Raw genomic sequence first — 10,786 nt, 5'->3', positions numbered from 1 at the left:
TCTTGATCCATCTCATAACCAATCACTGCGACGGCGAAATCAGTTGTTTGAGGCACAACACGCACATTTCTCTCGTAAACACGTGTACTTGAAATGGCATTTGATGGATAGGAATTTTTACATCAGACAGAAATGCATAATAGCAGTGAAAATTCCGAGTGGAGTGCAAACATTTTTTAGCAAGGTGGCTTGTTCCTTTAGGATATTAGAAAGAGAGATAATCCGAATCAACGATATGACCTAAGTGTTTCGATAAAGTAATAATATTCCCGTAATCAGCTAAAATCTCGTTTGAATCCATTAATGAATATCATAATTCGCAAAAATCCAGCGGATCCTGGGACATAGGCAACCCGGACAACCATTCCCGCATCGATCGTTTTCCCGCATTCATCGTTTCTTTCATCCATCCCCCTCAAAAACGACAGATCGAGGTTCCACTGTAAACAGTTATGCAATATCCTAACAAAGTTCCACAAATTTTGTCCCGATCGTAGAAATTATAGGCAAGAGCGATCAGAAGTTCACAGCATAGTGTGAGGATATTGCTAGGGATCTTACTTTTGTAAATCACATACATATTCTGCATTTAAGCATGGTTTATTTAGGAAAAAACAATTTGATGAACTCTTCATTAAAATAAAAATACAAAAGGCAAATACATTGTACTCATGATAAAACAGTAGTACTATACAAAAGCAATTCACATCATTCAAATAAATAAAAGCCTTTTTGAAATAAATAACCTGAAGTACCATTCCACCGAATCTTTCATTGACTTAGGCTATTGCTAAGTGAATAGTTCAAATGAACAACTGACTAGAAGAGGAAGAAAAAAATCAACTCAAACGGCCAATAGTGCACCACCTACCTTAAGGAACCATTATTTCCATTTCAGTGGCTAAAATTTCCCTAGCAATGTGCCAACTTCATCACAGAAATTTTCTCCAGTTTATCTCAAGCAGATTACAAATAACACATTCGAATGCCCTCACATTGGTTGCTATATAGGTCATCATTATCCCTTTCAATGTCAACTATTCTATGCGGATTGTTGTCACTACAGCCACCCGCATCTCCCCCTCCCTGACGGCCTATGTGCTGGCCACCTCCAACAGCACCACCTTCCTCACTATCACTCGAAGTGGTGGTGGTGTCATCCAATCCATGACCACCTTGCGTATCCCACTGCTGCCACAACCATCAACTCCAGCACCACTGCCTGGAGGAAGTCCACTGCCACCACCAACTCCAAGAGGAACTGTGGTGGATACCGTACTTGATGTCATTGCTAACCGAGCATACTCATCCGTGTCAATGGACTTGCAGAAGTGGATTGCATACTTAAGTTTTTCACGGAGAACAGTCTGCAAAAAATCAACAATAAAGAATGAACTCAATACAGATTGATAATCATGTACATGCTGTAATTTAGATAATAAGATAATAGGGCAAATATGCACGCCACTGAATTTAATTAAACACACTAGAATAAAGGCAAGGGCACAATATTAAGTATCCAATTAGAGTCCATTGAAATATTGATAACAAAGTTGCAAAAAATTTAAATCATAAACAAAAATTAAATTTTAACAAAGGAATGAGCTTTGAAAAATTTATGGGCACATTGAAAGCTTACCTTACAAGAATACCTTGGCATCTTAAGAAGAAAGAAGCATGTGTAACTTTCAGGCAAGAAGTGATCTGGTGGGTTGTATTTATCCAAAACCTGTGTAGAATAAATATTAACCATATGATCATCATACAAATTAATGTTTACTCAGCAATGGTGAAAATATTGGGACACTCTTTACTTCTCAGATACTAACAAAGATAGGTGTACAAACCTGCAATACGAAGTATCTTCCTCTGAAGTCAGCAATAGTCCTTGGAAGTCGAGTCCTTCCCCAAACAAAGCGAAGAAATAATGATCGCTCTTGATTAGTGAACTCCTCCATCACATCCCAGAACCACTGGACAAGAGGTGCATTACCGTCAACACCTATAAAAGTATCAAAACTTTAGCTACAATCCCATTAAGCATCTCCTACAGTAAAATTTTATCTAACGATTCATTGTCAGGCCCGAAGTTTTCATCATTTACTGAAATTTTAATACCTATCCTTATATCCATGAAATACGAGCGCAAAAATGAAGCACAACAAGACATAACCATTTAAAACAAGAGTTATGGTGATCAGATTTCATACTTCCTCACAGAATCATTGAATTCTCACAACACTTAGGAAACTACTTTGACAATCAATACTACATGATTTCGTTTTAACTTTTTACACTGTTTTAAATTATGAGAGAGGCAATTCACAAGGCACATCAACTCCTGAGACAGAAAGCCACAATGAGCCACCTAACTTCCTCCATATTGGCATTCATTGCAACAAACTTCTCCCAGAATTTGGAAAATTAATGTTTTTAAAAGCCTAATTATTTTCCAAATGTTTCTGATCAACTTTTACCACTTTTATTCAGAGGACTCAAAGGTATGTCTGGAGAGCCGCAGACAATAGTCTCCAATTCATAGCCACTAAATAAGGATAACAGAGGCACTGGTACAACTCGTACCATGCCTTCCCTAACAGCTGCAACTTGCTCATCAAATTCATGGTCTGAATAATGTTGAGTCGGGAAAGATCGAAAGAAAGACAACAAGAGAAATTAGATATCATGTGAGTCTGGTAAGAAAAATGAGGGAGATTATGACTATGGGTGGCTACTTCTTATCTATATTTCTGATAAATTAGAGCTCATATATTCCGTCATCATAAAAATGGAAAATATATATGCCATACAACAGGGAACAAACTTTACAGAATAACAACTGACCTATAATGCAAAGCAAGCTTGACATATTCATGTCGATGACTAGGGGTGATTCTGCGATGGAGGGTAGACAAAGGAATCTCGTGGCCAGTGGATGATGGAGTTGAGAATGGCAAGACCAGACTTCTAAATGCTGCTTCATTGCCATCCATATCACGAATACACGTCAAACCTAAATAAAATGTAAAAATGTTTCATAATTTACAATATCTACATCTACCTTGACTTGCAAGTACATTTTCATTGTACCATTTCACTAATTTTAACCATCTTCAGAACCAAATTAACCATGAATGATGCTTAACCTTACCTGGAACATAATCACGATCAACTTCTGATAAGCCTGCAGGCGTCAAGGAGAGTCCTGCTAATTGCTTTCACACAGGTTCTGCTAAGTTAAGACTTAATGGGCTTCCAGTCCTTATAGCCACACCCATTAAGACTCCTAAAAGGATAATAACAAATAGCCATATGAGCAATGGTAAAAGTAAAGAAAATAATATCAAGTATCAGAAAATTTTATTATATCTTAACTAAAAACTATCACATATTGTTCCAAAAAACATTTTACCCAAATTAGTGGGAAAGTAATGAACAATAAAAATGAGATCAGTTTTTCTCAATGGGAAAAGAAGACACCAGAGATCCAAACTTAGAAACCATACCCTTAATAGCATACCTAAAAACCTGAACATTCTCATATGGAACGGAGTATTAGCTTGTGCATTGAGAAGGAAACAAGCATCTCTTCCAATAGATGATGCATTGCCATTAGTCGCAGCTGCATTCACAGAGGTTGGGGGTGGAGCATAGCCATGGTCACCACGTGCATTGGGAGTAGGTACCAGAAGTGCAACGGCTCCTTCTTGTAATTCCTCACACATTTCTGCTATACTCTCACTGTACCCTCCTCCACAGTAATCAACACTTTCACCTGAGGGCACGACAGGCAAAATGTTACTTAAAATGTGGTTCTTCACATGAAATGTCATAATAATTATATGTGTATGTTTTAACAGAATGGTGATGTAAATACAGTGCAGCCAAGAAAATAATCATCAATTTAAAATCGTATAATACATTCTGTTCCCAAAACTTGGAAACAAAAGACACTTAAGTATTGTCCATTTTATGCAACTATGTATTTCTATTCCATTGATGATACAGTGGCCCCTACACTTTCATAAACCAATGACGTTAGTATGTTTCCCCACGATAACTCTATGTAATTTTGTACAAGACCTAAATACAGTGGAATCATCATCTATCACTCTTCCAATGATTGCTTACCCATAATTTCTAGTACTAGGGATTTTAAAATTCCAGCACTGTTTCACAGCATATTATATCGAAAGCCTGATGACTTGTCATTAATATGTATTTCATTAAAATTAACCAACAGGCTAACTGTATCAAAAAATATAACATGTGATGTGATTGAAAATTAAAGAAGGTTGAGAATCAAGTCTCATTTTTGGGAATATACATACCGACAAATTTTACTTTCCACACACGATGAGGGAGTAGAAGAGCATCTCTGCGGAACAAGAGCTCCATCTTTGATACCATTTGACCAAAAACTGAGCGTAAACCAATAGGGCAAGCCAATCCTCCACTTGATCTTGACCTTTGAACTTGGATTCTATTCAATTCAATCACAGGGCCATGCTGCCTGTCTCTCACCATTGTTGCTTGCACCACCTGGAATGAAATATCAAAGTTTAATTACATTCACATAATATAAATCACAAAAATTTATTTACACCACACACAACAAAGAGGAATATTGTGTAACATATATGATTATATCTCAGCACTTGTAGAAAAATATCTGCTTCCTTAGGAGGTAATACAGCTATGAGGGTATGAACAAGCAAACTTTTGGTTGGAAGCTCAAAAATTTATCACAATGCAATCAAAATCATCAGAGATAGTCAAGATAAAGTTGCTTTTAGGCACCTCAGGCAGGCAATTGTTTTCTCACCATTTAAACATTTTGAGACCACAAATTCTTAAATCGATTATTTAAAAGAAATAAGCACCGGCCTAATGAGTTGTAGCCAAGCACTCACCTGAGTCAACAGTTTGCTGGGGTAATAGAGGTCAGGGAATATGAGTACAATTACATACCATATTTCTCTGAATATAGTCCCCCCACTAATTTTGAGGGTTAAGTTTTGGGGAAAAAAAAGGTTTGAATATAGTCCCACCTTTACTTTAGAGGAGACTACATTCAGATAAATATGGTAATTGCCACTAAAAAGATTGCGGTCGGGTGAAGAAAGCTCTCAATGACCCTGGGAAGCAATCTAAAATAACAGACTTTGCGCATAAATAATAAAAAATTGTTTGATTTGCATAAATTTTAAACATTACTAAAAATAAGAGTGAAAATTTGGATTACCCATGTTTCCTGATTATTAGTGCCCACTATCTCCATCATTGGCCTGGATAATCGGGATTTTGCCGTCAGGCTATTTATAAATTTTTTAGTTATTTTTTTAATTTTTAACTGGTGTTGTGTATTAACCTATGACCTCAATCCCACTGATAGCTGTGTGTGTTTGTATAGCTCGTTTGTATCGTATTTTATTACATGTTAGTATTTTATGCTGTATTGTCTTGACAAAACTCATGTATGTATTATCCAAATGAAGTTAATAAGTATTATTATAATTATTAAGTGCAAACATACATATTCACCAAAAAAGCCCTGGCATTCTTTAGTATGCCAAAATAAAAACACCTAGACTTTACCTTTCTAAAAGTTGTTTCCTTTGCAGTAGAAACAAAAATGCCACGCAGTTTATCCAAGTTCCCACGAAGGGGTCCTTCCCATTCTGTATCTCCAGATTTGTGATCATCTTCTGAGGTCTTTGCTCCACTGCCCTCACCTCCACTTTTCCTCCCACGTCCACTTGCAGGATCCATTGAGGCCCCTAGATTCACATCACTTCCCAAAGGAAACATGGCAACACTCGGACAGAAGAGATCAGAGAAATTGTGCAACAGGTGAAGGCGATTGCGAAGGATAGGAATTGGGATGTCCCTCAAAAGATCGTATTCTAGGGGTACACGATCCGGTAGCCGGCCAGCATCAGAAACAGTTTTCCTTGTGCTCCACGCTAACATGTAATCTGATCCACACGCCACTCTCGTAATTTTTTTACCCTAAAAAGGAGACCGTTCCATCATTAAATCTTGATGTTTCATTTCATATGGCAGAATATCTTAAAAAAACAAAATGATCTGCTACAGTAAATTGAGACCAATGCAAATGTAAAGGATAAGGTAAAAGAAACTAGTTCATATATTATTTTAGTAACACAGTGCAAAATCTTTTTAAAAATTATCATGATACTGCATGAGGTAAAGTAAGTGAAAAATAAATTCCTTCATTTAAATGAGATGGGAATGTTGCACGTGAGAATAAGTCCTATTTATCAATAAGTACTTATACATGAAAAATTTTTTTCACAATGACCTTACATTAACATAAAAATAAATTTTCATATGTTTGAAGCAACGTGCTAACTGCTAAAAGCATACCTACCCTTATTATTTTTATTATATTTTTATGAGAATGAATTTTTACTAAAATAAGGCTTATCAAGAATTTTAAACAATTAATCAAGACTCATAAACAAATAATTTCGAATGTACCTAGTAATAAGAAAATACTTAACTGCTTGTCTCTTCTTTGTATAGTATGACAATATCCGATGTTATACTTGCAAAAATAACAGGACATTAAACATTGTTATCATCATGCAATTACAGCATGCTTACAAATCCCATTCATGGCACATAACTGCAACACATTGTTCCTATTGCTTTCAACATCAACATTGAATTTCCTTAGCAGAAGAAACTGCATAGCATATTAAAACCTGAACTATTCTCACATTTTCTCCCTCACCTCAAATTTGTGCCGGAAATAACCACAGTGATAAGAAATGTATGTGTTTGAGACTGATTGGAATTTATTGTGGCTTTAATTTTTCATTCCAACGACAAGCTGAGCCCTCGTAATGAGTACTCAAAATGAAAAATTTCTAGCACCAAATTTTTGATCTCGTAGCCTACCAATCACAATAAACCTCTTGTTATGACAGCCAATCAGAATACTTCCAATCAATGCCAAAAACACCTCCCAAGGAGATTTAAACATTTAATATTCAGCCTACATAATTTGAGTCTATTCTACAAATATGAGTATAAATGTTTACATCGCCTTTAAATAAATCACGGGAAGGCTAAAAAAGAAATTTAAAAATTGCACACACTAAAAAAAAGGCATCATAAATACTTAGTGAGAAGCGACAAGCAACGTGGCTGTGGCCCACTGAAAATGACCATTTAGGAATAATAATAACAATAATAATTTTATTAATACACATTCGGAAATACTGAGACCTCGTCAGAAATAAGTAGTACAAAATATGCAAGAGAAATCACGTACAGTCAAATTTATATAGGTTCCATCAAAATAAATTTTCACCAGTACAATGTGTAAAAATTCATCGACTGAATATAAAGGATGAGAGACAAGGATATTGTGAGTCACCCTCTGAAATGTAGAAAAACTGGTCATTCTGGCTGTAATGGGTAGATGGTGAAATAACCTAGTGCCTAGACTGGGAAGGGAAGATTTGGTTTTCGCTAATCGACACTGGTTTAACCCTTTCGAGACGGCGGAGTTTTCGTCTTAGCATGACTGCTGTACTGAGTCCCTAGATGCTTTCTTCCTTGTGGTACGGAGCATTTTTGGAGGGCATTCGTTAAATAGGGTCTCGCTGAACCTTTTTCGACCCCTCCACGCTGGGACTCCGCATTATCATGGACTACAAGAGTAGTTGTGCTCCCTCCTTTCCAGGTTTACGACCATACCTGCGGCATTGGTTCCCGGTCAACTTATGTATTGCTTATATGTATTTAGCAAATAGATAATTGTTGCTTACACGTAAATTGCAGACTTTGAATTGAATTCCTCATTTTTTTCTGAGCATTGTCAAACTTTAAACGAAGCTCTAAGGCCAATATTAACGCATTTAATTCAGCAACAATTTCCATGTTGATGTTTACACATTACTCGAGATATAAGTTAATATTTATTGTAGAATTTCATTTAAAAATAGTAAACGGAGCTCAAAAGACAAAGAATTCAATTCTTAGTTTATTTTTCTTGAGAACTGAACAAATATTTACTTCGAAACCTGACTGGATAAACAATTGCATGACCTTACCCCTAAGAGCGGTGATAAAAAACGAGGGGTCCGGGTATCTGCTCCCGGATTCCGAGGGTAAATCCTAAACCCCGCAGGGTTGGGTCCCGAGACAAAGACGACGTAAACCTGCAATTGTCCTAAAAGGGGGAGAGCTAGAAAACGAATATATACATCTTTCATTATCCTGGCTAGGAAAATCTCACACGTAAATATACGGCCGTTGTCTCCTGGGTCAGGAAACGTCCACACGTATATATACGTGTATTGGAGGGAAAAGGTTAAGGATAAGAGGTTCTTATTTCTTGTGATGTAAAATGTAAACATTAAAAAATGCAGTCAGAGCGGTCACTTTTGGGGAGGGAGGCCTCCGGTTAGCAGAGTAAAAGAGAGGGACCAGCAAGGGTGAGGTTGTCAAGGAAATGGTCCTGGATTTGCGACCCTTCGGAGGGTGTACCACACCCACCCTGGAAGTACCTGCTCCATGGCCCCACAAAATGCATTTTAACTTTTTCGCTGCTAGCGAGGAGAAAGTTTTCGAAGATTGAACAGCAGAGAAAGGGTAAAGGAAATTGATGTTTCCAACTTTTAGAGTAGTAATGACATATTTTCGTATTGCTCGCAATATTTTTAGATCCGAGAACGCAGGTCAGGAGTCTACGGTCTATGAAGAGGCCTCTCAAGTAGCCAGAGAAGTGTACGATGATTGAGACGTGCTTCTCTTCTGGTAATGCCCAAGAGCTGTGACAAAATGGATTTTGGATTGAGGCCGCTCTCGTCCCTCATCCCGTTGATTCTCCCCTCTCTCTCTTGCCCAATATGCACATAAATTCAAACAAAGTGCATCTTTCTTCGTTATCCTAACTAATGCTTCAGTAGACCAGTGTGCAGTGCAGTGGTCAGTGGTCAGGAATTTGCTTCTCTTTTTTAAATGCATGAAATTAGCATAATCTGAGGTGACCTTTCCACCTTCAAATATTTGAGTGCATTTACATATTGTAAAAAAATGAAATGCAACTTAAGTATGTGCACTTAAACAGAAGGAGGAAGTTTTGTAAAAACTCCAGGTTAAGCTGGAAAGAGATTCTTCACCTGCTAACCTTGAAGTAATCATAGGTTTGAATATCATATGGTGTTGTTTTTTCATTGTCACATATTGACTTCACCTATGTCAAGTTCAATATTTTTTGTCTAGAAAAGAACGATCACATTACCTAGATCTCATGGGCATACATAAAGACTAATTATGATAAAAAGTATAGAAAGACAATGCATATATTGCATACTGCTACAGTAGGAAATAGAATTAGTCGGTTAATCAGTGTTTAACCTTGCTTAATTAATGTACTTAGGACGGCTGAACTTTAACTGCCAGGGAAATTCATGGAAAATAAGTAAATGTGAGCAACAGGATATTTGGTATCAAAATGTCACCTTAGGCCAATGCATATTTTGGCCGACCATTATGTCATCCTGGACTGTAGAGAATATATTTACCTCACGGAGGGAAGAAGCTTCCTGGATAAAAGCGGCATGGCGGAAGGATGGGCCCCTCTGGGTCATTTGGGCTGCTGCTGAAAAGGAAGTGAGCAATGAGTTTTATGCTTTAGCTAACTGAATGCCATTTTCTCAGTTTCTCAATAATGCTTTAAAAATCATTATTTTTTTTATTTTTTTGCATGTGGCTATTTATTGCTGTAAATCTGTGACCATTAACAGTAATTATTTATGGAATCTGGAATTGATTAAATTTGTTCCAATAATGCTTTGGTGAAAAATGTGAAGTGGGTAATCAAAAAGTCTTCCATATTATGTGTAGATGTGTTAATTGCGAACACTTGATAGATACCATAGTGTAAACATTTTAACTCAAACTTTAGGTTAAAATTATTAGGAAATATTTTGTCTAGAAATTCATCATTAGGAATGGATCACAGATAAATACAGAAGTATATATCTATGGAATGGGTGCTGTAGATGGGAATCATAAGTACTGATTATGTTCTGGGTATCTTATAGCAAGTGTTCTCATCACTGTTGCTGTATATCCAGTTGACTTTGCTTGTCCATAACTTAACATATGGTAACGTAAATCCTTCTTTGCCCTTGACTCCATCTTTCTATTTTGAACCCTTAATGCCTCTTTCTCACATGTAGTACATGTATTGCGTAAATATAGTAACTCTTGCATTTCACACCATCTTCCATTTTTGCAATTGGAAGACCAATTGTATTCCTAAAATCCTCTGGCCAAGACCCATCCTCATAGATCCAGAGTACTAGTTTGAAAAACATTCTGCTGCCACCCTGATTCTTCAGAAGCTTACGTTGGGTGACATGCAAGCTTGTTAACGTCTGCTTATTTCCCAGTCTTCATACTGTAAAGGGCTCTCTTGTCATCATTATTTATCATCCAAGTCCAAAATTATCCTTCTCCTCAACACCTCTGTTCAACATTTTCAGCCTCCTCCTGGGGTGGGGCAAATTCTGGGAAAAATCTTTCCAATCACGTACTTTGAATCTTGTAGGGCTCAGTTAGCATTCTTCCATCATTAGCCTTAATAATATTTGATTTGAGTTGCCCTCCTTGGATGGCCAATAGTGACAAAACCTTGGCATATAGTGCACATACCTCTCCTTCCTTCTGAACATTTCTATTACATTATGTACTCTGCTTTTTCCATGATCCACCGTGTCCTATTATTTTCTGGTTGTAATTG

At 36.9% G+C, this 10,786-nt stretch overlaps 1 pseudogene; it reads right to left on the bottom strand.

Moving 5' to 3' along the window:
* Positions 1–784: 784 nt before the first annotated feature.
* LOC124160742 lies at positions 785–5,873 on the bottom strand (annotated as a pseudogene).
* Between the last annotated feature and the right edge of the window lie 4,913 nt (positions 5,874–10,786).

Source organism: Ischnura elegans, chromosome 6, assembly GCF_921293095.1.
Source record: "Ischnura elegans chromosome 6, ioIscEleg1.1, whole genome shotgun sequence".
Taxonomy (NCBI): domain Eukaryota; kingdom Metazoa; phylum Arthropoda; class Insecta; order Odonata; family Coenagrionidae; genus Ischnura; species Ischnura elegans.
Note: the sequence above shows the minus strand (reverse complement) of the source record. Positions and strands in the feature narration are given on the sequence as shown.